The sequence below is a fragment of the Taeniopygia guttata genome, chromosome 5 (genome assembly GCF_048771995.1).
Source record: "Taeniopygia guttata chromosome 5, bTaeGut7.mat, whole genome shotgun sequence".
Taxonomy (NCBI): domain Eukaryota; kingdom Metazoa; phylum Chordata; class Aves; order Passeriformes; family Estrildidae; genus Taeniopygia; species Taeniopygia guttata.
Genome location: NC_133030.1, coordinates 37,139,626 through 37,165,187, shown reverse-complemented (window position 1 = coordinate 37,165,187; position 25,562 = coordinate 37,139,626). Strand labels below are relative to the sequence as shown.

Below are 25,562 nucleotides of genomic sequence, written 5' to 3'. Positions count from 1 at the left end.
ACACAGAAATGATTCCCACTGGGTGCAGGTGGCTGTATAAAATGCATTTCACACAGGGGAGGTTTGCATAGAGTCCTTAAATGACCAAAACACCCACGTGGATTCCTTCTTCGTTAAAGCAGCTCTTCACATCTCATCTACCATGGCCCTTATAGCTGTCCACAGAAGAGGGATATTATACACACTTATGTTTCACTTTTTACATAAGTAATCCCCCAAAAGAGTGCCACTGAATCATACTCAGCAGAACTTCTCACATGCTCATCTGTTCTGGCTAGCCAAAGGTTGTGTAGATTTGGGTTAGCGCTGCAGGGGTGTGGAGGGCAGGATTATTTTGGCTTGGCCAGAGTTCTATTATGAGTGTCTTTAACTAATATAAATAAAAATAGGCAAAGCATAACACAAGTAGCTCTGACAGTGCAACTGACTGCTAGGATTCATTGTACTAATTAGACAGAAATGTGTAAACTTGGAAGATAAAACAGGCATATACACTTCTACATACAGGGAAGTTACGAAACATTATAATGAAATTTTAAGGCTCAATTTAAAATTAGTTTCTACTGTGAGTAAGGCAAGACACATAATGATTTTTTTTGATTCACTAATGCAAACTACATACAAGACCAAAATGAAAATATTATTACTAGTGGCAAAAAAATATTTTACTTGGGTTTTGAAGTGTTTGAAAGACTTTTACTTTGGAAATTCTTAGGATTTTTTTTTAGGGAAGCAGCTAATTTATTGTTTACAACGTCTCTCTGGATGTATTCTGAAGTTCATACACTAACAAGTCACAAATACTTTTAGATTGTCCAATAAAATAAATTAATTCTGTGTGTGGAACATTATAAACTGTGGTTTTAATTGAAATTTCAATGGAACAGGAAGATGATGAATTAAACTGCTGTGACTTACACAGGTTTATTTTTTCAATACCATTAGATAGTCTCTTTCTCAAAAAAAAAAAAATAGCTGAGTTCTCTTATCCCTACATTCTCTGAGAAGCACAGGATTTGGCCATGCAATTTCATTATTCTGAGGGTTGAATGACTAAATCCAATTCAACTCTAAGAAATTAACTCTGCTACATTGATTTATCATCATCTCTGTCTATTAGTCAATTCTAAACCCCTAGACCTTGTGACAAATAAAGTATTCCAGTAAGTGCAGCATTTTAAATTCCATTAAATTGCATTTTGCTTTTTAAACTTAATTATCATGAAATCAATTGTAAAAATTCTTCCTACTAAGAAGTATGAAGAAAATCATAGTTCTAACTTACAACAAATGCTAGAGTTTTATGCTGTTTTATGACTTATGGTATATTGCTTCCTGTACCAGGGTGAAAGATTCTTAAGGTCAGCTAAAATACTCTAAGAATAGCATCTATTGAAATGAACAGATTTAGAAACAGTTTCCATTGTAATTAAAACAGTTAGCCTTGTAAAACATATGAAACTTTCCAATGCTTGAAAAATACAAACTATGGGAGAAATAGCATGGTGCAAGAGAAGCCTGTGCAACCTTGGTTGAAGCCTGTGGTTGAAGATTGAATTTCAGAAAGGCGCTCTGGAAACTGAGGAACTAAGATCCTATTTCTAGTTGAATTTTTTGGGTGTAGAATCTTATACAAAGCATATGGTGTGTAGTTAATTCTTAACCCTTATTGAAGTCTACCACAGAAAAACTGAACTCTGCTGGTTTATTTATGATGAAGCAACTAGGACATGTCATATTACAATCCAGGCTTAAATGATTCACAGTTTTGTGAATTTCTAGAGTATATTAGAAAAAAGAAAGTACTGCATTGGAATGTGTTACAGTGGAAAGGAATCCCCACTGTAACCACCTGTAAGTAATATATTTAAATGTTTCATTAGATGGTTGATATATTAGCAAAAAGATTGCATTTTGCCTATTAAAAATCATTACATACTCAGAGAAATTGCAAGAGATCCAAACTAGAGATGAAGAGATGTTTCTCCTCTCAAAATAAAATGCACCTTTAATGTATTTATGACTATCATTGTTAAATAATGTACTTTTTTGTGACAGGGACTAATTAGATCATTACTAGGAGCACCTCTTGTACTTTCCTGTAATGGAAATTAACATAATTGAAACTTCAACCAAATAAACCCAGCATCATTTGAAATAACATAAATTGAAATTGAGTGGGGTCATGTTTTTCTAGGGGCCTGACAGCTCAGGTATATCTACATTGCCAGAGAATGAACTACTTACTAGTGCCAGCCTAAAAACTCTGTGTTAGATTTATTTTCCTTCTGATGACTCCTGACAAAGGCATTTTAAGGTCAATATTCTTTCTCCATTTTGGCCCTTATAAAACTGAGTTCTTTTGTTAAATTTCTCATTGGGGAAGTTCAGAACTGAGGAAAGTGTGTGTGTGTGTATGTCTCTAGGCTTTGTCATAATCCTTAGCTTTGCAAAACTTAAGAACTTAAAAATCTGTATCAAATGATCCTTTTGCATCTTTACAACCCTTTGTGTCACAAATTATTATCTGAAAAGGGCCAGTCATTAAACAAAATTATCTCTTTTTTGTGAAGGCTTCTTCATTCTCTTTTAAATTTTGTGGGACTTTTGCAAAATTAAAGGCAAGAGAGAAGTTCTGTGGCCACAGCTGAGAAAGGTGTGACCTTGCTGATTTTGGAAGTCACTGCCATGTATTTTCAAGTCTGTCATATGAATTAAATGCCTTCATCATTCTAATTTTGTACTTGTTATAAGCTTCCAACACGATGATTTGGTAAAAAAGGGTGCTAGTTACACCCTTCTTACTGCACTATCTCCAAAAGAAAATCTTCCTCTAGGCCTTTTTGTAGTCTGTGTGCTTTGGTTGCTCCTTGAATGGATTTCTAGGCATTTGATTGAGTGAAATAGACACTGCATACCTGTTGAATAGAGTCAGAGAAAGTTCTCTGCAAATTTCCTAGCTTCCATGAATGCTAAGATAACTAATTTTTTTCTCTTTTGTTGGTTTTCTTTTCTTTGAGGGGTTCCTTTTGAGACTCTGTTGTGACTATGTTCTTTAGTTTATATCTTTGAATTCTCCAGAAATGCTATCACAGCTTTTGGGAATAAATTAGTTTTGTAGGACACTTTTTTAACAGGGAACTTTATTAATGGACAAACACTACTTCTAATTTGACCTATATATGAGTGTCATAAATTGAGCATTATTTAGGTATATATGTTTATTTAAGCCCCTTCATATACTACCATTTTCTTTGCAAGCAGTTGCTTAGAGATTGCTTGATTCCACAGGATGGAAATGCATAAATGTACAATATTTTAAATATGAACCATAAGGTTTATTGAAAGATTTGTTTCTAATGTCGATGAACATGTAATTCAAGAAAGACCAATGAAAACTAATTAATAGAACCCCATAATATAAATTTTATTTATATATTGACCCTGGAGTATCCCTATTTATCACAGTATTGCATATATATTTTTGTTATCATATATAATTTTCCTTACCATTCTCTAAGGCACTGGAAAATTCACTGTTTTCAGTATTAAAAAAAAAAAATATTCTAATGTCTTAATTTATTAGGTTTTTAAAACATCTGAGTATGTGATTAAGGATTTATCTCAAAGTCACCAGTAAGGAACTACTTATTTTAGTGTTGGTGTTATTAATTGATTTTAATGTATTTGCATCCTGCATCATCATTATGTTGCCCTGTCAGTACTAAGAATTTTATTTTAGGAAATTAGGTGCAAAAGTTCCTTGAAGATCTGGAAGTAAATAACTTGTTTCTGATTCTGCAAAGACTAGAGTGAAGTAATCTGCCTGTATACATGAGTTCAGTAATTAAATGTTTCTAGGGATCCAGTCTGTAGTAATTAAAAATTTGACTATAAAATTTTGGAGCATTTGGTCAAGAATTCATGCAGGATGTTGGCAGTAAAACTAAGAAAAGAATTCTTGATACAATTCCTCCTTTCATCATCCAGAATAACCAAAAATTCTTCCACTTCTCTCACAGGGTATTCATTCTTTGTAGTTAAACTACTTATAGTCCAGGTATTGGCTATTGGAACTCTGATGAACAAAACATTCAAAGAAAAATTATTCTCTATGTTCAGAAAAACACTCCATATTTCTTGGAAATTTACAGAACATTAATACAGACTAAAATTTACAAGTTTAGTTAAAAAATGAATGTGCATAAGCTACTATGTAAAGAAGAATCAGAACCAATAGTTTTTTCAACAATGAATATATTTCAGTCTGGTAAAATGAATACTTAGGTTATTTCATCCCTTTATAAAACTGAATTGGGCGTAAGCTGCACCTGATAGCTCATCAGTGATCTTCATCTGCCTCTTGCTTCACAAGATTTGTTGCCTTACTCAATTACTTTTAACAAAAAACAAATAGTTTTTATTAATTCCTTGGCTAGAATAAGATAGTTAATGAAATTTGTTCTAGATTTGTTTAAATTTAAATTGGCATTTTGTCTAGCAAGGGTTTCTCCCTTAAAGGAGTACAGGTTCAGAAAATACTTGTCAAGTCACTGAACTCAGTCAGCTGTTAAAAAAGGATCTTTTCATAAACTTGTTGAGCTCCCCTGACTCTGAGGTCACTTTAGAAAAAATTAAACATTTGCTTCCACACAAGCAAAATCCCACAGAATCCCACTGGTTTCATGTATAGCTATCAACTTGTGACTTTCTCAAGGTTCTTTTATACATTTTCCCATGGACACCTTATAAAAAGCTTGTTGAAAACATAATTTGGTTTAAATAACATGTTTTCAACCAGTTACTCTTTGCAATAAGAATGAAAATTTGTTTGTCTTCAGCAGTGAGTATTGATCTGAAAAAGTAAAAAAAAAAAGGAAAAAGTGGCAAATCCATTTAAGTTAAGCATTCTGGAGACACAGGACCACGGTGAAGAACATTTCTTGATAAGTTTTTGATAAGTTCAAAATTTTAAATCTTTGAAAACTCAGTATCAGGAGATCAGAGAGAGCCTTTGGAGTTTGATGCTGGTTCTGTGCTGCCCTGATTGAAGGGACCCTGGAAATGCCAAAGGAAGCACCTGTCCAGGGGAGGATGCTGGCCAGAGCAGCTGCTACAAACACTTCTGACAGACACCTGTGCTAAGCAGAGGCCCCTTGCAGGGAGCACAGGAGATAAGATAAACAGTCTTGCAGGTTGTAAAGGAAATGAAAGAAATAAGTGGCCATTATAAGTGAAATGTTGAACCCACTTGGAAGCTTTATCTGACTCTCAAACCAACAAATGCTTACCTATTGTGCCTTTGGTTTTTTGTTTGTTTGTTTTGTTTTGTTTGCATTCATCTCAATATACCAAATATACCTTTTGTTTTTGATGGTATTTTGGCTTCTCTTAAGTCTCCCCAAGGGAATATAGCCATATAATAACATATTTCACAGTAAAATGCACTACTCTGAATTACGAGATCATTAAAAACCACTCTGCACTCCTGAAACTTATCTGCTCAGCAGCTTTTTGCCTTCTGAAATAACAGTGGTTTGTGGATAGTGGTACTTTTCACTCCTAGTGATAAAGAAAGCAAGTATTTGTGCTGAAAATGTGCATGGTGACCAAAAGGTGACACACACCATCTGTGACCTAAACTGCATCTGTTCATTGGCCACTGAAAGAGGAGGATGGTTTTGATTTACTAGCCAGACAGCTTTCTCAATTTTCTTGTCAAGAAATATCTTTAAACTGCAATACAGTTATGACAGCTTGGATAACAGCATTTAGCTATACTCCAGCAGCTTTTAGATTTTACATGCTATATGCCTAGACCTGTCAGAGGGACCTGCGTCAGACACAACACTTCTAAAAAATTTTTAATCTTTTCCTTGCACTTACTGAATGTGAATTCTCTTAGTCACTAGGTTTGAATTTTAGAATTTTTACCCCAAAGATGTGGACTTAATTATAATTTAAATATTAATAGAGTCTGAACCACTAGGTCTTCATTATTATTTAAAAAAAGTTGAAAAGGAATATTCCTCATGCAATAAATATATTGCCAAGATGTATGTATTGACAGACATTGAAAGATAGATAAGCAGCTTGTTTTCTGTAGGTGTGGAGGTTTATTTCCTGTGGGTTTCTTCTGTGTGTGTTTTGGGTTTTTTTTTGAAATAAGGTTAGTGTTTTTTAATAACAACACCTATTAACTAATAGATCTTAAAATAGTGAGTTAAGAAATAAACAATAGTATCTGTTTGTCTTAACAAACATCAGGTCTTCATGTGATTTTACTTTAACACCCAGATTGTGCATGTTTTTTAAAAAATTATGTTTTTTAATCTAGTGGGATAAATTTTAATAGAATACCCAATGTTCTTTAAATGCTAGGAGCTGTCAAATAAACTTCTGTTTATATTCGTGTCATATTTTCTCATATGCTTGAAGAGAGAACAATTCAATTAGCCCAGGCCCTGTTTCTATTTCTTGTTTAATATTGTTCTTCATGCCTTTTGGGAAGTTAAGCTTGTTGGCAGAAGGATAGGTATGTCAACAGCAGTGACTTATCACTGTATTTCTGCTTCTTTTTTTCTACTTCTGTCTATGAGTGTCATGATAGGTGTTGACTGAATTTGCAACATTGCTATAAAGCACATTTTCCATTGATGGAAACACCTTTTTTTTTTTAGCCCAAATGTCTGGTAAACTTGTGTTGCTGTACAAAGTAAAGATTGTGCACAGTAATTTCTGATACAGGAAATATATATCAAGAGAATAAATAGTTTTTAAAATATCACATCATGAGCCACTCCTGTACAGCTCTGCTTTATACTGTATTTTCTATAGGCTTTTGATTAAGGCCAGAATTTATCATACCTATCAAAAGCAGGCCAGAACTGAGGCTTGTCATCTAAAGTCTTTTCCATAATAAACTCTGAAGAATAGTTTGCTCTTCCTATCTTTAGGTAAATGTTCAGGGCTTGGTGAGATAAATTATCTTCCAAAGACATTGTAGTGTTTCAATGTCATCTCTATTTTCATTAATCTTACCAATTATTATGCAAATGAAATTTATTGTTCAAGGAAACTCGTATGTTTTACCTCAGCTATGAACTTACATGCAGCTTTTACATGCCTTTCAGACTTTGAAAGGTCCCAAGATGAAAATAATGTCTCTTTAGAAGTTTTTCGTGGCATTGCTTGCTACAATAAAAGCTGAAGTTTTCCTTTGAAAAGGTTTGGAAAAAAATGTTTATTCTTCAGTGTCTAGGAATGAGCTTAACTTATTATTATTTACTGTATGATAAGGTATGCCTTTGATTAATGTGATAGTCCCCAAACCCTTGCTGAGAGAGGCAGTGCTGGTTGTTGTTCATGACTTAGTCTGTCTTGTCATTGGTTATCTCTTGCTGTGTCTAAAGACACCTCATCTGTGCAGCTGTGTTTCTTACAGAAGCTTGCATTCTGTAATCTCTGCTTGGGACTAGACTCACACATAATGGTTAAAATAGGAGTGAGTAATGGTTTAGCAACATACCGTGTTTCATTTAGTTGCAAACTTTGGTAATTTTTTATTTTAATATATGATCAAATTTCTAATCACTGCTGTGCGTGGAACTGTTGCTTTAGTAGTCTTCTCAATTACTACTCTGAAATCAGATGGCATCTCTTTTTCCATAGAATTCAGATTGTTTTATAATAATTTTAAATTTACGTGCATTGAATTTCATCTGCTATTTAACATCCATTCTGAAGGGTCCTCTGAAGTTCTTTATATTTGACCTTTGTCTTATTTGTCTTGAATAACTTCAACAACATTTGTATTGACTTTATAGTTCATCCCTTGTTTAGAGAACTCATTAAAGGGCGGAACAACCAATTACCAATTTTCATCTTTCTTATTCTGTGTGGGTCACAGTAGGTGACTGTTTCTTTCTACCGTACTTCTAAACAGCTTTTAGTTTATATTTTCTTAGTCAAAACATTTCTGACTTTTTTCAGTATTTTAAAATCTATCTCAGATGCCTTTGTTAGAAATAGTGATATGAAAGTTATCTGTGCTAGACTGTGTGATGCCTAGTCAAATCTATTTTGGAGGGAGTTTAGTAAGATTTGAATGATACTGTTGGGGAAATTCCACTTGTAATGGAAATCTTTCAGTGGGGAATCAATATCTGAGTTTACTTTGCAAAGAACATTACAGATATAGTCTATAATTCTCTCTTGTACATACAGTCAGTCTTCTGAGTTCCTTTTGCTTCCATGTGTCCTCTTTTTCTTTTTATTATGAAGGCAAGTCATTTTATTACTTCAATTTAAAAAAAAACCCAGAACACAAAAAATCATATAGTAATTTTGAGATGTCAGAAGGTGAATTGGTAACATTTAATACTTTTGGAGTCATTGTCATCAGTGAGTAAAATGTAAAAAAATATATAATTTCATCATGTAGAGAAGGAACCCAGAACAAAGAGGTCCCTGGGCAATTATACCCTTATGCACTCAACCCTCATGCCCCTTATACATGCCTCATGGTCCTATGGTGATTTTTGGTCTGGGGTTTCCTTCCACCCTGTTGGGTTCTCTCCCTATGTCTGTGCAGGTAGGCTGTTCCTATATAGAGGAGCTGCAGCTTTGCTGCCTGCTGTAGTCTCCTGGAGTTTCTCTCTGTCTGCATTTCTGATTCATCTGCTCCCTGGCAGAGCATGGAAAACTAAAAAAGCCCTAGATTTAGGATAACCATTACCTAGCAACAATCAAAACATCAGTGTGTTATCAATGTTCTTGTGCTAAAGACAAAACACAGCATTGTACCAGCTGCTAGGAAAATTACTCGGAAAATGAACTCCATTCCAGGGGAAAACATCTCTAGATGTAAGTTCAGATCTATTGGCCTAAGGCTTTGCCTAAACCAGCTACTCATGCTGAGCCTGTAAAGTTGGGCAAAAAACATCCTAACAACATGGTATTGTAACTACATGTAACTCATTCCACTGAAAACGTAGCTGTTTATGTAAAAAAAAAAATCTTTCTCAACGTCTATTAAAACGTCTCCCAGGGGATTTCACTGTTACTTCTTGTAGGCTCTCCTTAGGCCTCTTTTCAGACTCTTTCTCACTTTATAATATTCCCCTATTTAAGGTCCAGCTGGCTTTCTAAGAAATAAATTATTTCAAGGTGTTTTGCCAAGATCTGATTTAACCATTTATCTCCCTTAGATGGACAGATATGTGAAGCCAAGTGAATATAAGAAACACTCTTGTCTAATAAATCAGCCAGAAAGTAAACTGTTACAGATTTCTCAGATCATCATGTGTACACACAGTAATACTTTTCCATCTTAACAGGGGTTTTCCAGTAGTTTGTAATAATCTGTTTTTAGACTTGAAATTTCACCTGCTTGCACCTATCATAATTGCTGGAAAGGTGATGAAGGCCTCCTACAAGCTTAATTGTAGCTCTTAAAAAAACCCCACCAAACAAAATAAACAAAAAACCAAACCAAGACAAACAAATAACAAAACAAAACAAAAAAACCAAAAAAAACCCACAGAATAATTTTTTTTCCCCTTTTTTCTTTCACCTTCCTTCAACAAGTAGGAAATTATTTTCTTTGCTACTTAACTTTATAATCTTATCAGAAGACACAGCTATATTTATGAATGAAAGGGCATTCTAAAACCATGGGACAATCCGTAGTGGATGAGAAAAAACACCTCACTATTACTTGGATCATTAAAATGATAAAATGATAGCCAGGGATCAAATCCCAGCTATGGAAATATTTGTGTCTGATACCTGCTATGTGAAACTGGAGAGCTGTTCTGAACTCTCCAGAAATTAAAACCCTTACAGCCACAACTCTCCACTGGGCATTTTTTACAAATGTAATTGAAGATGCTCGAGGTGATTCTTTAATCAGCCCCTTTTCTGGCACATTAAAATTCACCATGACTCGCACAGCTACCCGACTCATTGGGGGAAATCTGCCTGGTTTCAGCACAATCCGGTGTCTCACTTGATCACATCTGTAACAATACTCTTCATCCCTGGAAAGCATGTTAGCATAGGTTAAGAGCATATATTACCTTTGCTCGTTGCCTTTAGGACTGTTCCTGTTAAGTCAAGTGAGTGTGCGATTCACAGTTTCTAACCTCTCTTCTCCTCAGAGGCTCTGAGACAACATGGAGGCAGTTTCCAGCATAGCTAATCTAACATTCCCTCCAGATTATTTTCCTACTAAGTGCCTTTAATTGCTCTTACCTACTCAGTCTTTGGTCCTCACTGAAACAGGATTCTGATAAACATAAATTGCTCCTGGGATATTTATAATATCATACATCCCTTTACTCTCAGAAGTTCCAATTGCATGATGACATATACCATCATGGTGTTTGAAGCTACCATAGGAAGTAACTCATGCAGAGATCATAGTCTTCTACAATTTCCTTGAAGATATATATTCAGCAGAAAAATCCAGTAGAATAAGCCTCTTTTGGTGCAATACTAATATTTTATTGATGTCTCCAAATTAGTGCATTCCTAGAGGTAGCAGTTACTGTAACTTAATTTCATATGTAGGAGGAACACACTCTGTGATAGCTGAATTTTTAATATTTTCAAAGTACTGTGTTTCACATCCTACACTAAAAATTCTCACTCTCCTTTTTAGTACTTGTCTTGGTTGTATGAAAAACTGCTTTCATGACTCCAGCAGCTTTTTAGCTATCAGTGTCAGCTTATGACAAGCCATTCCATAACTTTTCATGTTTGTCATTCATGCCCTCACCAGTGGTATCCACATGGTACTATTCACTCCTAATTTGTCTTTGATGTTTTGCTTGGGTTACTCTTCCAGCAGTCCTTCCCCAGCTTTGTTTACAGCTATCATTTGGTATTGGGCATGGCAGGAGGGACCTCATCTTACTTATGTAACCCTGGCAGCTTCTTTGCACCACAGGGAAGTGGAGTTCTATTTATTCATTTAAACTACCTTACTAAGCTCACCTTTTTGAAGTATTTTATTTGGAAGAGAACAGTAACCTTGAGATTGTAAATGAAATTTTAAGGTTAATACTTTTAAGGTAACTCTGATTTCATCTTTCTCATCAGCTAAGATTATTGTGTCCTATAGGCTTATGCAGTATGTTATCCTGCTTTCCCACCTGGTAATAAGATTTCCTTGTTAAACCACTTCCAGAGGAATATATGTTGCAGAATTCACTCATCACCTTCACTAGTCAGGGGTCTGATCTTGCATGATGTGGGTTCATAATTTACAAACAGTATCCCTGGTAAACAAAAACACATAAACTGCCATTCCTGCCATTAACCCATGCACCAATCTGCATTTTGTGCAAGTGCAGTCTCACTTGCATTTCTTAATATAAAGTGGAAAGTGTTTTTGCTCTCTTGAAACTTCTATGTGATGGTGATAAAAGATAGTTGGGTCTTGGCACAAGTGCCGCCCCCCCCCCAATGCCCCCTCCCCCTGCTCCTCCTTTGCAATTGTCTCTGGTGGGCAATTTGTCCCAAAATGAGAACAGGTGGGAATTGCAGGAGAAGCCATCTAGATGCTCACATAATTAATACATTCCAGAGTTGGGGGACCTGTGATGGTTGACTTTGTTACCCATCAGCCTTCAGCTGGTGCTGATGGGCACTTGGCCAGTTGGGCCAAATAGTCTCTGCTTGAGGTGTCAAGCAGCTTCTGAGTGTCCCACCCCACCCCATCTCCCAGCAGGGACTCTTGCAGGGTATGTGCAGCCTGAAATGGGGTATACTCACTTTTAGACAAGATAGTGAAAATACTGAGGTCTGGTCACATATGGAGATAAAATCCTAAAGTAGCTACATAGGGGCTCTCTCGGTTTGTAACTGTGCATCCTGCAAGGCCCAAGGCTGTAAACGTGTGTCTTACAGGATGTTTGATGCACTGACTGTCCTGGACAAGTTTTACATGTAAGCATAGGAGACTTAACCACTAGAATGCAGGAAAACTTCAGTATTGAGTGAACACTTTTTTTTAAAGCAAATCTAATATTTTGGTGATGAGGCTATTATTTTTGAAGCTGTCAAATTTGATTCAATAATAGCAAAAAGTCTTAAAGCCATAGTGTTTACATGTGTGTTTCTTTGTCTATTCTGCTCTACATTATTTGGTGTTCAAAGATTTCTGCAACAATCAAAATAACATTTATGTTATGCAATAAGTGTCAGGTCCATGGAAAACCTTAAATCATTTTCTTATTCTGAGTTTCTGAAATGCTGTAGTGTTTAACCTCAGTAATTGACATATTTGTCACTTGGAGACTTTACTCATAGAGACTTTCTTAGAACAAATTAAACCTTTCTAATAGTACATGAAAACAATTAATCAATCATGGGAATCTAATGTTATTTACATATCTTCAAAAATATTTATTTTTCAAAAATAAAATACAAAATTAATTTTACAAAAAATCCATTATTTTTATTATGACTTAACTGCTAATTAGAGCCTTTCACAACTCTGTTAATAAAAATATGGCAGTAGACTCAAGGACCTACAGAGAAATCTATAATCAATATAATGTAGTTTTAAGTTCTTAAAAAAAGGTAAATTTTAATCAGATATATTATTTAGATGAAAATAGATATTGATTAATTATCAAACTGGTGATCTTTCTAGTAGTATAAGGTTGAAGCTATGCCACAGTATGGTGCAAATTCCTCCAAAGTCTGATTTACTGGATACTCTCATTACCTATATTAAAATGTACACAGTAGACCAATAAAAACAATCTGATTTATCTATCTTGTTATAGTTTAGATGGCTTCTGAAGCACTAGCTATAAAATAACTGGAAAATCAAAGTTTTAGTGACCTCTGAGTATTCTTCATTAAGTAGGTTGATCTAAATAAGGTTATTTTAAATTTAGAAAGTACATTCAGAGCACATTTTATGTACCAGAGAGTATCTATTTGTGAATAGCCTCCCTTTCCTGTTGCGACCTATAAAGGAAAAGTCTCCAAGTATAAGTACTGAGTGTTTGGGTAATATAAATCCTCAGAGAGTCTACCCACCTGCAAACCCTAAGTTAAAAAAAATATTCCCAATTTTTCACAACTACATGTTGTGAAAAAGATAAGAAATTATAAGAAATGTTGTGAAAAGATAAGAAATGATAAGAAATGATAAGAAATCATCTTATTTTGATGATTTCTCAGTTATTGGTTTCTATAGTGAAAACCTGCACCTGCAGAGTTGAAAAGACCACCTCATGTAGTCAAGTAATCTAAAAGGATTACTCTGGGAAGAAGACAACAATTTTGTTTTTTTCTGTTTAGAGGAAAATGAATCTACATGTTTGCTTTACCTCAGATATCTTTTGTATATTTAGAAATAATGCTCATGAATCAGAACCGTAAACTTGTATCAAAGTCATTAATAGCAAATTTAGCTATTTAAGTTCCTTAAATGTTTATTTTCAAATTATCTGACAATTTCTATGAATGCTCTGGTTCCAAGTACTTGAAATCACCACTGATACTTACAAGTCACGAGCTGGTCTAGGCTCCACCACTGCAAGACTCCCTACATGCCTACTTCAGCAGATGTGCTTGATCCTCTTTCCATGTCTCACATCAGGGCTCTGCATTTGAGACTGCTATAAAGAGCTTGTTCTCCCCTGTTTATCCCACCCACTAATGCAGTCTGGACTCCCTGAAAGTGACGCTGCTCTCCACCACAGTGTGGGGTATAGGAGAGCCCTGAGACCTCAGGCTGAACAGACAAATCCTGACATGGGTGTGGGTTGAAGTCTTCGACCTTTGAGTCACTCCAGACAGGGCCAGAGACTTGTGGTGTCACCTTTGTATTCCCAGCTCTATCAGTAAGATGCAGCCCCGAGCAAAGCCTCTGGGACACCATGTGCATCTCCACTGTCAAGGGAGAGCTGCCTGCAAAACCTGCTGGTAGTGCCCTGATTGCCAGCACTTCTCTGGAGCTGGCTGATTATCAGTAGTATCAATCTCTACTTGATAATCCTTTTTGCTTGCTTTAATATAATTGCTTCAATAATGCTTAAAATATAGTGCACTATACTGTACTAGTAATTATAGCTACCTATACTGTATACTGCATAATTCTGATTAAGATCTTTCAGTCCAACCCTTTTCGTAAGAAATCACTTGTAGGAAGCTGAATGCAACCTTGCTGTTCCCCCAGGAAACCTCTTGCTTGTGGTTCCAGCTGCACTTCACACCTTGTGCATGCCTGACACCCACTCCTCCCTTTGCTTTGTGCTCCAAACAGAATGTCATACCCGGGCCTGAGATGCTCAATTTCTTGTAGCCAATGTTTAACATGTGCTTTGCTTAAAAGAACCTGTTTTGAATAGGTAGCTTTGGGATTGTTTTTTTTATTTTTTAAATTGTCCTTAAATAACATAGGTACCCCTGGTAAATAATGCACACAACTAAAAACCACGTGATATTAAAGAGTCCAAGAATATCCCAAAAAATGTGGCTAAGGATGTGAACTGTTGGATTTACAGATGTTAGGTTGGCAGGATGCAGGCAGGCCTCTGGGAAGAGCCCCATTCTGCTGCATGCCTCTGTTGCAATGTAACTGTTCTGACTTTGACAACCTAGGATTTAAAAAAAGTTGTAACCATATCTCAACCTTTTCGAATACCCTTTCACCTTTTTCTTTCTCCTTTTTTTTTTTTTTTTTTGTTTGTTTTGTTTTGTTTTGTTTTCCTGGTGACCTCCATCTGAAAGGATTTATGAATTAAACCAGTAGAATGAAGCCATCTCTTTCAAAACGTAGTTAGCTTCCCCATTTCCTCAAAAGGCGCAAAAAGGAAAAAAAAAAATTTTTCTATTTTATATATCTGAAAACAAGCGACAACAACTGAAAATAATTACATTAGAGAAAGTTAATCTTCACTTTATTCTTATTGAATGCAATGAAAGGAAAAAAACAGTCTGAAGAAAGGAGCATCACACAGAAGAAAGCACATATTTCAACCTCACTAAAATAAGCAGATATGGAAATCATATGTAACAGACCATTCAATGTGCAATTGCCTGATGAAAGTGCTACTCTTCAGCCTAATTTAAAAGGAAATTTTTATTATCAAGAATATCAAAAGCAAATGTTGTTATACAATGTTTTTATCTCATTATTTAATCAAATATTTCCCTTATCCCCTATTCAAAAGAAGCTTGCCATTTCAGCAATATTTCAATAATTAAATTTGTGTTAAGAAAACCATACTGGTTAACTTGGGCTACACCAAAGTGTTCATCTTATTCCAGTTCTCCAGCTCTAGCAGAAGTCTCTATGGAGCCTGTGAATGCAGGATAAGAACAGATTGAAATTTCACTTCCAGCTTCTAGTAATCCAGGACCTTTTATACTGGATATAATATTTGCATAGTTCTTGATAGACCTACTTGATAGGTGGTTACTTGGAAGATATTTTACAGAAAATTCTTGCATTAATTTTTTTTTCATCCTTTGTGAAGTTTTCTATTGCTTAGAGCGGGTAAAATGTCCCATAGCAATAGTCTCCATGTGATAGTTGCAGCTTATACAAGGAAGTATCATTCTCTTTTAATTCTGCTGCTTTTGGACTAAATCTTTTGTGTTCCAAGAAACAATGAGTTCCTGGTTATCTTCTCCTTTGTTTGATACATATATTTGGGATAAATGCATATCAAAGTTTATATGTCTATATATATTCTTCTATCCAAAACCACTGTAATATTGCTATCTGGTTGAAGAACAAAAAATACCAACCCAAAAAAACCCCACTGGACTTCTTCAAGGAGACAAATTTTATCATTACCATGATGTTAAATTAGCTACCAATTTACTTGTAAAACCTCATCAAATTCAATTTCATCTATGAAAAATAAATGCTGTAATTTGGAAAGGATTGCTGTTTTTCTCACTCACATCTGTGTGAAATTGGATCTATTGAGTCTGTGCTTTAACTGCAAAACTGGTGCTTAACTGCACAGGATATGTCCATAATTCTACTTGATTGATAAAAGTAATAAATTTATAATGTCTCTACTTGAGGTAAATAATTTAATATTCAATATATTAAAGAAAAATATGGAATTAAAATTATATGATCAATTCATCATCCCTACACCTTACTTCCCCAGTGCAGATGTGAGACAGAGAAAAAATACAGCTCTACTGGACTCATTAGGTAATATTGCTTTTCTCCTCTCCTTGAAAAAGAAAGTTCTACTAATTGGTGGTTTTTTAAACCCTCCCAAAACTGACTATAGAGGAAATCCTCTGGCAGGCTTGGACTTCTCAGCTGCGATGAATCTGGTCGTGCTCATTTCTGGTTTCACACTGTCCTGTCATTTAAGACCAGCCTTCTTCTAGACCTTTTATGCTTTGGAAATTACCTGTGAAAGGAAAGATGAATTTTCCAACTCTCTGTATCTACATAAAGAGGTGATGAATGGAAGCAGCAGATATCCAGCTGAGGTTTACCTATTTTACCTGAAGAAGACTAGGTCAAGTGCAAAGACTGCTTACAAAAATAAAAATACATAGAACAAAACAAAAGAAATTACTGAAAGTCAAATCCATAAATATTCATTATCAGGAATAATTATTGTTGTATGTGCAAAAGCCAAGATATGCTTCTATCTTACAAGTTTTGCCTTGATTTCAGTGAACATGAAAACTATTAAGTATATAAATGTGAATACCAAAGCTCTTAATTTCCATAACATTTTAAAAATTACATACTTTCTTAGGAAATTAAACAAATCACAATCCAACAGGGTGACATAAGCTGGTTTCTAAATATAATCATCCTGAAAGAAATGGACTCGGGAATTGAATAATCTTTTCAATCAATGTGCCATTGAACAGTTTTCATAAAAAGCAGTAAAAACAAAGCACTAAACGAATTAAAATACAGAATGGAGATAAATATTTACTTGGGGCATTTATAATTACTTTTAATGTGCACAGGTTTCCTGCGCTGGAATCAAATATTCACAGCACAATAAAAAGGTCCATTTTGAATCTTATAATAAACATGTAATTTAAATATTAAATACAAAAGAGTTTCTGAAACAGGCCTTTCTCCTGTTTATTTTTTTATTTTCTTTTGGTCGGTGATAAGAACTATCTCCATTTTGGTTTTATGGGTTTGTAACTTCTAATAACTGCAAGGTGACATGGTTACAGTGTGCTGTTCAATGTCATTTTTCTGTGTAAGTCCCCAAAGGCAGAGCTAAATGCATGTGTGTGTATGTGTCTCAGTGAGTTTAATTTTTAAATCTCTCCTTCAAGTCTGGCTGAAAATTTATAAACATGGTAATCTTGTGAGAGTGAAAATAAAGATTATGCAGGCTTATATATTCTGTGCTGGGTCATTTCACACTGCTGGAGTTTGTCTCTTCAATTAATTAAATTCACCTTTTTAAAACACCTACAGTAGAAAGAGGCACATTCTTGAAACTGTTATATTTCAGAGAATGCTGCTAGTAGAGATTTATTTGTGGAAACTTGTTTTAAACTACAGTTTCACTTTTTTTTTTTTTCCTTTTGACTTACTCTACAGATAATCTGTGAAGTCATATAGGAGATGGCAGATGTTTAGAAATATTAATATTGCAAAAGCATGCAACACTCCTGCTGTGGCACAAAGGCAAACAGAGAAAAAACAATGAACAGTGCAGCTAAAAGCTTTAGGATCATTTAAATTTAATAAGCTCAGAACATGTAGATGTTGTAAAAGAAGCAGGAGACAGAGGTGTTTTATTGGTTAATTTTTCATGTTTATAGATATTTTAGATTTCTGAGCTGTAATGCATTGAATTAGGCCACTGACATGAGTCTTACTAAAGCCAGTGGAATGACTTATGGTAAGAAAGGAATATTCCCATCAATGAATACGGGTCAACATGTAGGTCACTGTACTTATGTTGCAGGAATCATAACTTCATATTTCTAGTGTCATATTGGCACTCAAAATAGCTTGTCCTTGAGATACCACTCACCAATGCTACAAGACCTTCCTTCTTCAGGAGAGAATCAGTGATCAGAAGGACTCAAATATTATATATTTAGAGTCTATAATGTGACATATTCATTGGAGAATACTAATGCTCTTATATACAGGGGTTGCCCATATGATATAAATTATTTTAACTTTCTGGACCCTTTCAGATTTTTTTTTTTTGTGTGTGAAAATAGACACTGAAGCAAAACACCTTTTTCATTCTTATTTTTTTCCTTCACTGCATATTAGCTCTTCCTAGGTTTTCCTGAAGCGACTTTTCTCTCTTCTACTCTTCCACTTTCTGAACATGCTGAGGTTAGTAATTTTAGAACTGCTAATAGAATTGGTCTGAACTTGAGAATTCTATTTCTCAAAAGCATTGAGATGTCAAAATCTGTACTCCTTCTAAATCAAAACCAAGTGACAAAAGAATCTTACAAGCAAGGCAGGATAAGAAACATTGTGTAGCTATCAGTGAAACAAGTATTTCTGCTCTGAAATTGTGTTTCCTGGAATTGTGATTGCCTGAGTCTGCGATTCTTGTGGTTTTGTATTTTTTTTTTTTAAGACTTTTTTTTAAGTTACTCTGTTGGAACTGCTGGGACTTCTGGTTCAAGATACAGAACACGGAGTTTATGCTTCTGCCTCTGTGGCAGGGAACTTGAAGAACCTGAAACCTCCCATGTAGCTGGGCTTATTTGATGTTGTTGGATCCAACTATTTAACAAGGGAGAGAGCTCAATTTTAAGCAGCCTGCATTCTGAAAAAGAAACCCCCAAATCTCCACAATCTTTCATTTAAAAATAATTTAACTGTCAGGACATAGCCTTGAAAAAGAAGTTCTCTTATAACAAATATAATGAGATTAATATCCTCTTTTAATACAAATTAATATTTTCTGTAGGAAAAAAAAAAACAGGAATCCAGAACATTTTCCATCAAAGTCTGCATACAAGTATTTACTGAAGATGCCACCATTTCTTTGTGTTAGTTAATTAGTGTTCTCCAGGCTTCAAAATAATGTGTCACCTTTGGGCACACAAAGGAATGACAATATTAGTGGCTCAAAAAAATTTCAGTAACAACTGTCCCAAATGAAATATGTTGAATTTCAGTTCTTGCAGAAGTTGAAATAGAGTAAAGAGGAATCTGGGTAAAGTTAATTACCCTGAAGCTGTAGTCAGGAACTCTTGAAGGAGATTATTCTGATACATAAAAACAAGGAAGGAATGATTAATTTATCTAGCATTGGGGATGGATTGAGTCATGAGAATATTAATAAAGGATCAATCTCTACTAAATAAGCTTTTTAATGATTAGTTTTAATATTTATTATGTGAATTAAAATGACTAAAATGACTAACTGAAATAATCTCCTTTCCAAAGCAGATGTGAATAATGACAGATGCCATTGCTGTACAATAGAAATTACTCACATCACTTCTGCTCTGATGTCATAGTATTGAAACATCAAAACCATTTTTAGGGAAGAACAAAGCTTCCATACGGATCATATACCAGACAAATGTCCAAATGTTTCTTATGCTAATAACAGTTCTTGTTTGAATCAATATAAGGAAAATGAAAATTCTTTTTTCCCCTGCTTAAAATATGTGATTTTTGAAAGGATGTTATAAACAAACATGCAGTCTCTTAATCTTCTCAGACTCAATATCTACAAATCCTTGAAAACTTCCTGAAGTTTCACAAATGACTTCTTAGACTTCTGCATGTTTTTGATTTGCGTGATACCCTTTAAGATTCATAGACTAAACATAGGACTTTTTTGGGTTTAATTTCATGTGTGTTACCTGAGTGTTTAAAGGAGCACTCCTTAGTTCTTATTTCGTGACAAAAAAATAGACCATTCTGTCTTCCACACAGGCTGACCCTTTTTGTTAAGTAGCAGAGAACTTAACAAGACCAGTGATGATAAAATTGAAGCAGTAGAGTGAGACCACTAGTTGAGACTAACTTCTCAGGATGGTGATCTCTGGAGGTGCTGCTAACTTCTCAGGGCTTTGTGTCAGATCTCTTGGAACTGAGATATCCCAAAATGAAAGGCTGTGTTGGATAATGTGAACTTTTGAATTTTCCAGCAAGCACCAAACACAACACAAGCAGACCACAAATATTCTCAAATATGGAATAAACCCCTAAAAGAGCCAAAATTTGTCAAATGCAACCAATTTTTAATGAGTACTGAACTAGAATTCATGTCCTCTCAATTTTTAACAAGTTCAAAGGAAGGAAAATCTCATAGACAGTTCAAATTTAGTTTGCTTTATCAACCCCCCCACCCCAAATACTAAAGAATAAAACCAAAAAATCTTTGTGGTTGGTAATAAATAATCAGTGATAAAGTACATCAATTGGGCAAGATGTATCTGTGTACATGTAATCATCAAGCAGATATGTGCAAAAATAATCAAAATCCTGACATTTGTGGCCAGTACATCTGCCCTTCCAAATACCTATAGTCTTGACACAGGAAAATTTCACAGAGCTTATGCCATTTTCCCCAAAAGAATTCAGGGAAATGATGAAATTTGACGCATTGGTTGTAATTTTAGTATTGATTGCTAGATATCTCTTCTGTTATATTGTCCTCATATTTTCAGGTCCTTCTATGTCAATAATTCCCCAATAAAGAAGAACTTTGCAGAAGAAAATATATTTTTCTTTTAACTTTTCCCCTTTACTCAAAAATATAGTGCAGTGTCCCCTTTCTGTATAGGTGGCTTCCTCTGCAAGGGAGTTTTATATTTCAGAGAGAAATTATGATTTCCCTTTTTCTCCTTGGGAAAACAAAGAAATAAATACATACTTGAGGGTCATGGAAAGTCTTCCGTTCATTAATACAGGTAAATTACAGTATCTGGATATACTATAAGAGTACTAAAATTGCAATTTTAATCTTGTTATAATTCATCATCTAAGCCTGTTATCATGATGGCAAATTCTCATGAACTCCTAGCCATATTATTCTCTTCCAAAAGAAAGACTAAATCAAGATAAAAAAGGAAGAGGCTTTGGAGGTTTTATTTGCTGTTTCTCTTAGAGATAATTTCAGGAATATCCTACAGCAAACATTAAATGTATTATGTGGTTGAGTATAAGATGTGTTATTTCTGTATTTTCTCAGAAAACAAAAAGGGTATTTTAAGTGATTTCCTATTAGAACATACTCTAAACTTGTTGTCTTGGACATCACAAGTACTTAAGAATAAATAGAGGGACAAGATGTACTTCATTTATGAAAAGGCTCAGCTTTTCCTAAACATAAACCACTAATATATTCCTGCTCAAAATTTGCCTATGAAAAAAAAACCTATAGAAAATAATTTTATTACTCTTATGTCGCCCTGATTCTTGAGTTTTCTAAAGCCTTCTGAGTTTACATTCTATTAGGAAACTTTCCCACACAGTTTCTGTAAATAACGTGTTGTTTTACATTCCTTCATAGGGGTGGAGAGACTTAATATACTAATGCTTTGTCCAATGTCTTTGGAGAGGTGGCCCATTCACTCTCCAATCCACTGTCACCTTCAGAAAAGTATAAAAGTTAGAGTCAGAAAATAAACTTTCTCTTTTACCTTGCAAAGTAGCAAGTAGCTCGCATTGTGCATTCTCGTATCCTATAGCAACACTCTTACTTGTTATGTCAGTTACAACTATTTTCTACATAATATTTTTTCTCTCAATTCTAAGCCATTTTGAGATACTAAAACCTGGCTGTCCCACTGCAAGGAATCATACCTTAAATACAGTGAAAAGAATTGGGCAGAAAAACATGTCTCTAAGAACAATCATAAAGTAAACAGATGTTGTATCCTACTTCATTTTTTCTGTAAACAAGACTTTTGTTAAGATATTAACTTTTTCTGTGGAAAGGTATCTGGAAATGGGACTATAGCTGGAAATGGGTATAAATTAAGTTTTAGATCAGTTAAAAATGCTGGGTTTATTATGTGCTTGGAAGATTTTTATTCCTGTTATAAACTCAGTTAATGGATTTCAAGTGATAATTTCTCAGGAAACAGTTTTCCCTCTCTTAGATTCCACTTCCAGGCACAAAGTTTCCCAATTACACTATCTCTTATTTTTGTATTTCTCTTGTTATGCTTTGAGAAACCTGAAAACTGTTTTTAATTTTTCCTAAAACAAAATAACAGGCAAAAGGTCTCATAGCTAAGCAGGTATTTTGGAAACAGACCAGCAAACTGTCGTAATAGCTCAGAGTTCCTTACTCCCTTGCACACTCTGGAGAAAAAGAAAGCCCGAGGCTCTCTAACAGCACTGAAAAGTTTAGCCAAAGTACGGGTTCATGTTTAAAATCCTTTTTAACGTAGCAAAGAGCTGTGACATTAGAGTTTTAAGTCTGTGCATCTGTAAACCATGAAAATCCCGCTAGATGGTGCTCAAGAATTCACAGTCCCTTGGACTGGCACACCCCGTGGTCTAAATGACACAGGTGACTGCACTGGTCACGATGCTAAATGGTTTATAGCTTTTAGAAGTTTAGTCTCCATGGTAAAAGTCTAGAAATTACTCTGCAGTTCCCGAGATCCTTGTAGGGAAGGAGAATTAGGTATTTCAGAACTGCTTTTCAAAGTATTCACAATATTCAGAGAGCTTCCCATTGTTAACTGTGCACATAGGAGTAATCTTGATGACAGGGGTCCCTTAAAATTCAAGAAAACGTTGATCATATGGTCTTGGTCAGAAAAGATTCTTTTCACTCTTCCTTATAAAGACTTGGTGCTGTTAAGGCACATCTGCGGGATCTGTCATTTTGGAAACAATGGGCAAGATACATGGGATTTTCCAGTACAAAGATTAGAAGTCCAGAAGAAGTTTGACATGGTCTTTGTTTTCAGACCTTTTAAACTGAGACAACAGCCACTGTTATATTCCTGTAAAGCACAGAGTCCCTCTAAGCTGGGAAATATCTTCAGGTAATTTTAGGCAGTGGGAAGTGAGTGGGGATTAAATTTCAATATAGTGTGTCACCTAGTCAATAAGTTGTTACTATATCTGCCAGTCATCAACTTTAAGAAGAAAACAGCAGGGCCACCTTCATACTGTTCATGGACTCTACTTATTGGGTTTCCTCTGAGAGCAGCAGTTACCGTGTTAAACCAGACAGGGCCATAAGCAGAGGAAACTCCAAACTGTAAATTCATAGGTAAGAATTTAACTTGACCAAAAGTGACCTGGTTTTGCTCATGTACTGTTAGGAAAATGGAAAGTGGTAAGGCTGAATCCAAGGTGCTGATCAGTCAGAATCTAAGGGTGTGGTTTTAGGTGACTGCTTGTATTTTATTACAACCTAGTCACTCAGGTACTGGTTTTGACATTCATCAGACAAAGGGTACTGTGAAATGTCTATATTGAACAATTCTTTCTACAAATTAAATGAGATTTTCCGGCTACATGCAATAATTTACCATAATAAAAATAACTAATGGAAAACATAGCTATTATTTTTAATATTATCTGTGAAGAGTGATGGGAGGTATTATTCTTCCTTTTTGTAGAAAGCAATTATTGACTGCCTGTAGGAAAGCAGGGTTAATTTCTCCTCAGATCAAAACTATGTCCATTTTCTATAAAAAAGCCAAAAGAATTTTCCCATGAACAAAGAATAGCCTATGAAATAAAGGAAAAACAAAAGAGACTGAACCTGTCTTTGTTTCCTTGTGGAGAATGTTTCTGACTTAAGAAAAAGGAAAATAATGGAAAGCTTCTTTGATTGATTTTGCAACTAATAGAATAGCACAAAAGCATGCTAATTGCTTTAAAATAGAAATGGAGAACTTAATTCAAAATTGTTATAAACATGTTCAGCTTTTAAATTAGCACTAAGTGAAAACAATGACTCTTCAGAGTGCCCCCCAACAAAAGTCTGTGCATGGAAAAGCATAAACCATGAATTATGTGGTGCTCATGTTTCTATATTAAGAGCAAGTGTTACATTGCACTCTGTATTTTCTTATTACTCTGTACTATAGATTTCTGAGTATGGTGATACTAAATATACTATTGCACTAAACCTAAGTTAGACTTCAGTAGATCCAGAATAATTGAGGACTGTTAGGCCAGGGAAAATGACTGAATGAAATATCCACTTGAATGAGATTTAGTCTTGCCCTCTTCCCATGTGCATTAGAAGCTGTCATTTCTTCAAAAGTGCTGGTAATGCTTGCCTTTGCAAATTATTGTGAAACCTCCTTGTAAATGAAAATACAAAGTATATAAAAATATTCATAACATGAAGATGCTAAGTTTGCTTTAAAGTTGCAGTGGAACATTCCCAGCAGGAGTGAGGAAATGCCTTTTCTCCTGTTGTCAAAATTTCAAGTACATTCTCAGTAAAACGCAACCGTTTTCCATAATCATAGCACACAAATCAATATTGTTGTTCTATAGAACATGCCAAAATGAATAGTAATAATACCAGCTTCCTAATAGTAGTGCAATTTCTTCAGTGCTATTTCCAAGCTTCAGTGCTCTTCAGTATAGGAAGGTGAATAAAATGTCAATGGGATAGATTTAGAACATTTGGGGTCTGAGTTGTTTATAATATTTGCCAGTTCTTGATTAAGCAGATCGACTTGCCCATGCTTTCAAGGTCAGCGCAATTAGATAAGGATGTGAACAAAGGTGAAGGAGCTGCTCTTGGAGATAACGTATAAGCAGTTTAAAAATGTTTCACCTGAATTTTAGGAGTACAGATGTCTGGAGCAGTGGATGACACAGGGTATTTACTGAATCTAAGCATGATGGATTAGTTCAAAGAAAATGGAAAGATACAGAAAACTATTGACTCAATTATTGAGTAGAAAAGTCAACAAGTTACTGCTGCAGTATAGCCATATATTGAAGTCTCTTCAGCTTTTATAAATTAGAAAGGCCGTGGCTGGGCCAGTACTTCACTCTGAGTTTAGAAATCTGAGTAACAACTAGTTGCAGCTGGAAGTAGATTTGGAAACATGGTAAGTAGCACCTTCAGTGAGTCAGTGTGAAGTCATACCATAAAAAGGTATGTAATTTGTGGTGGGGTACAGCCTCATCTCTCTCTGTCATGGAAAGGTACCAAATTCAGTTCTGGATAAATTTCATCTCTGGCTCATTATTTTATTCCATTATTCTGCATTTTGCCTACACAGATTCCTGCTGAGTGCTATAAAGCAATTACTGTATTTTATCCTGAAAGGATAACTACTTCTTTTGCTGTGACTTGAGAATTCTTCACTTGGATACTCACTTACTTCACCAGGGAATGTTGGAATTATGATGCTAAACTTTTAGCTTTCTGACTTTAAGAATAGCAGCTAAGCAACTATTGTGAGGGCAGTAGTAATAACAGTAACAGAGTGGAGTATTGAGCATATTTTCCACATGATAATGTAGTCCCTATAAATTACAGGCAATGTGATTCCACCCTTTAGCATTATGAATGGGCATTCTGTAATCACTGGAAACTACTTGAATAGTAAAGCATGTAAAAAGAAGGGCGATTTCCATGAAGTACTGTGTT

The 25,562-nt window shown here is 34.9% G+C and overlaps 1 protein-coding gene across 1 annotated transcript in view; it reads left to right on the top strand.

Moving 5' to 3' along the window:
* LOC115495539 (uncharacterized) overlaps nucleotides 1-25,562 on the top strand; it is a 131,855-nt gene that overhangs the window by 88,589 nt on the left and 17,704 nt on the right. The window lies entirely within an intron of this gene.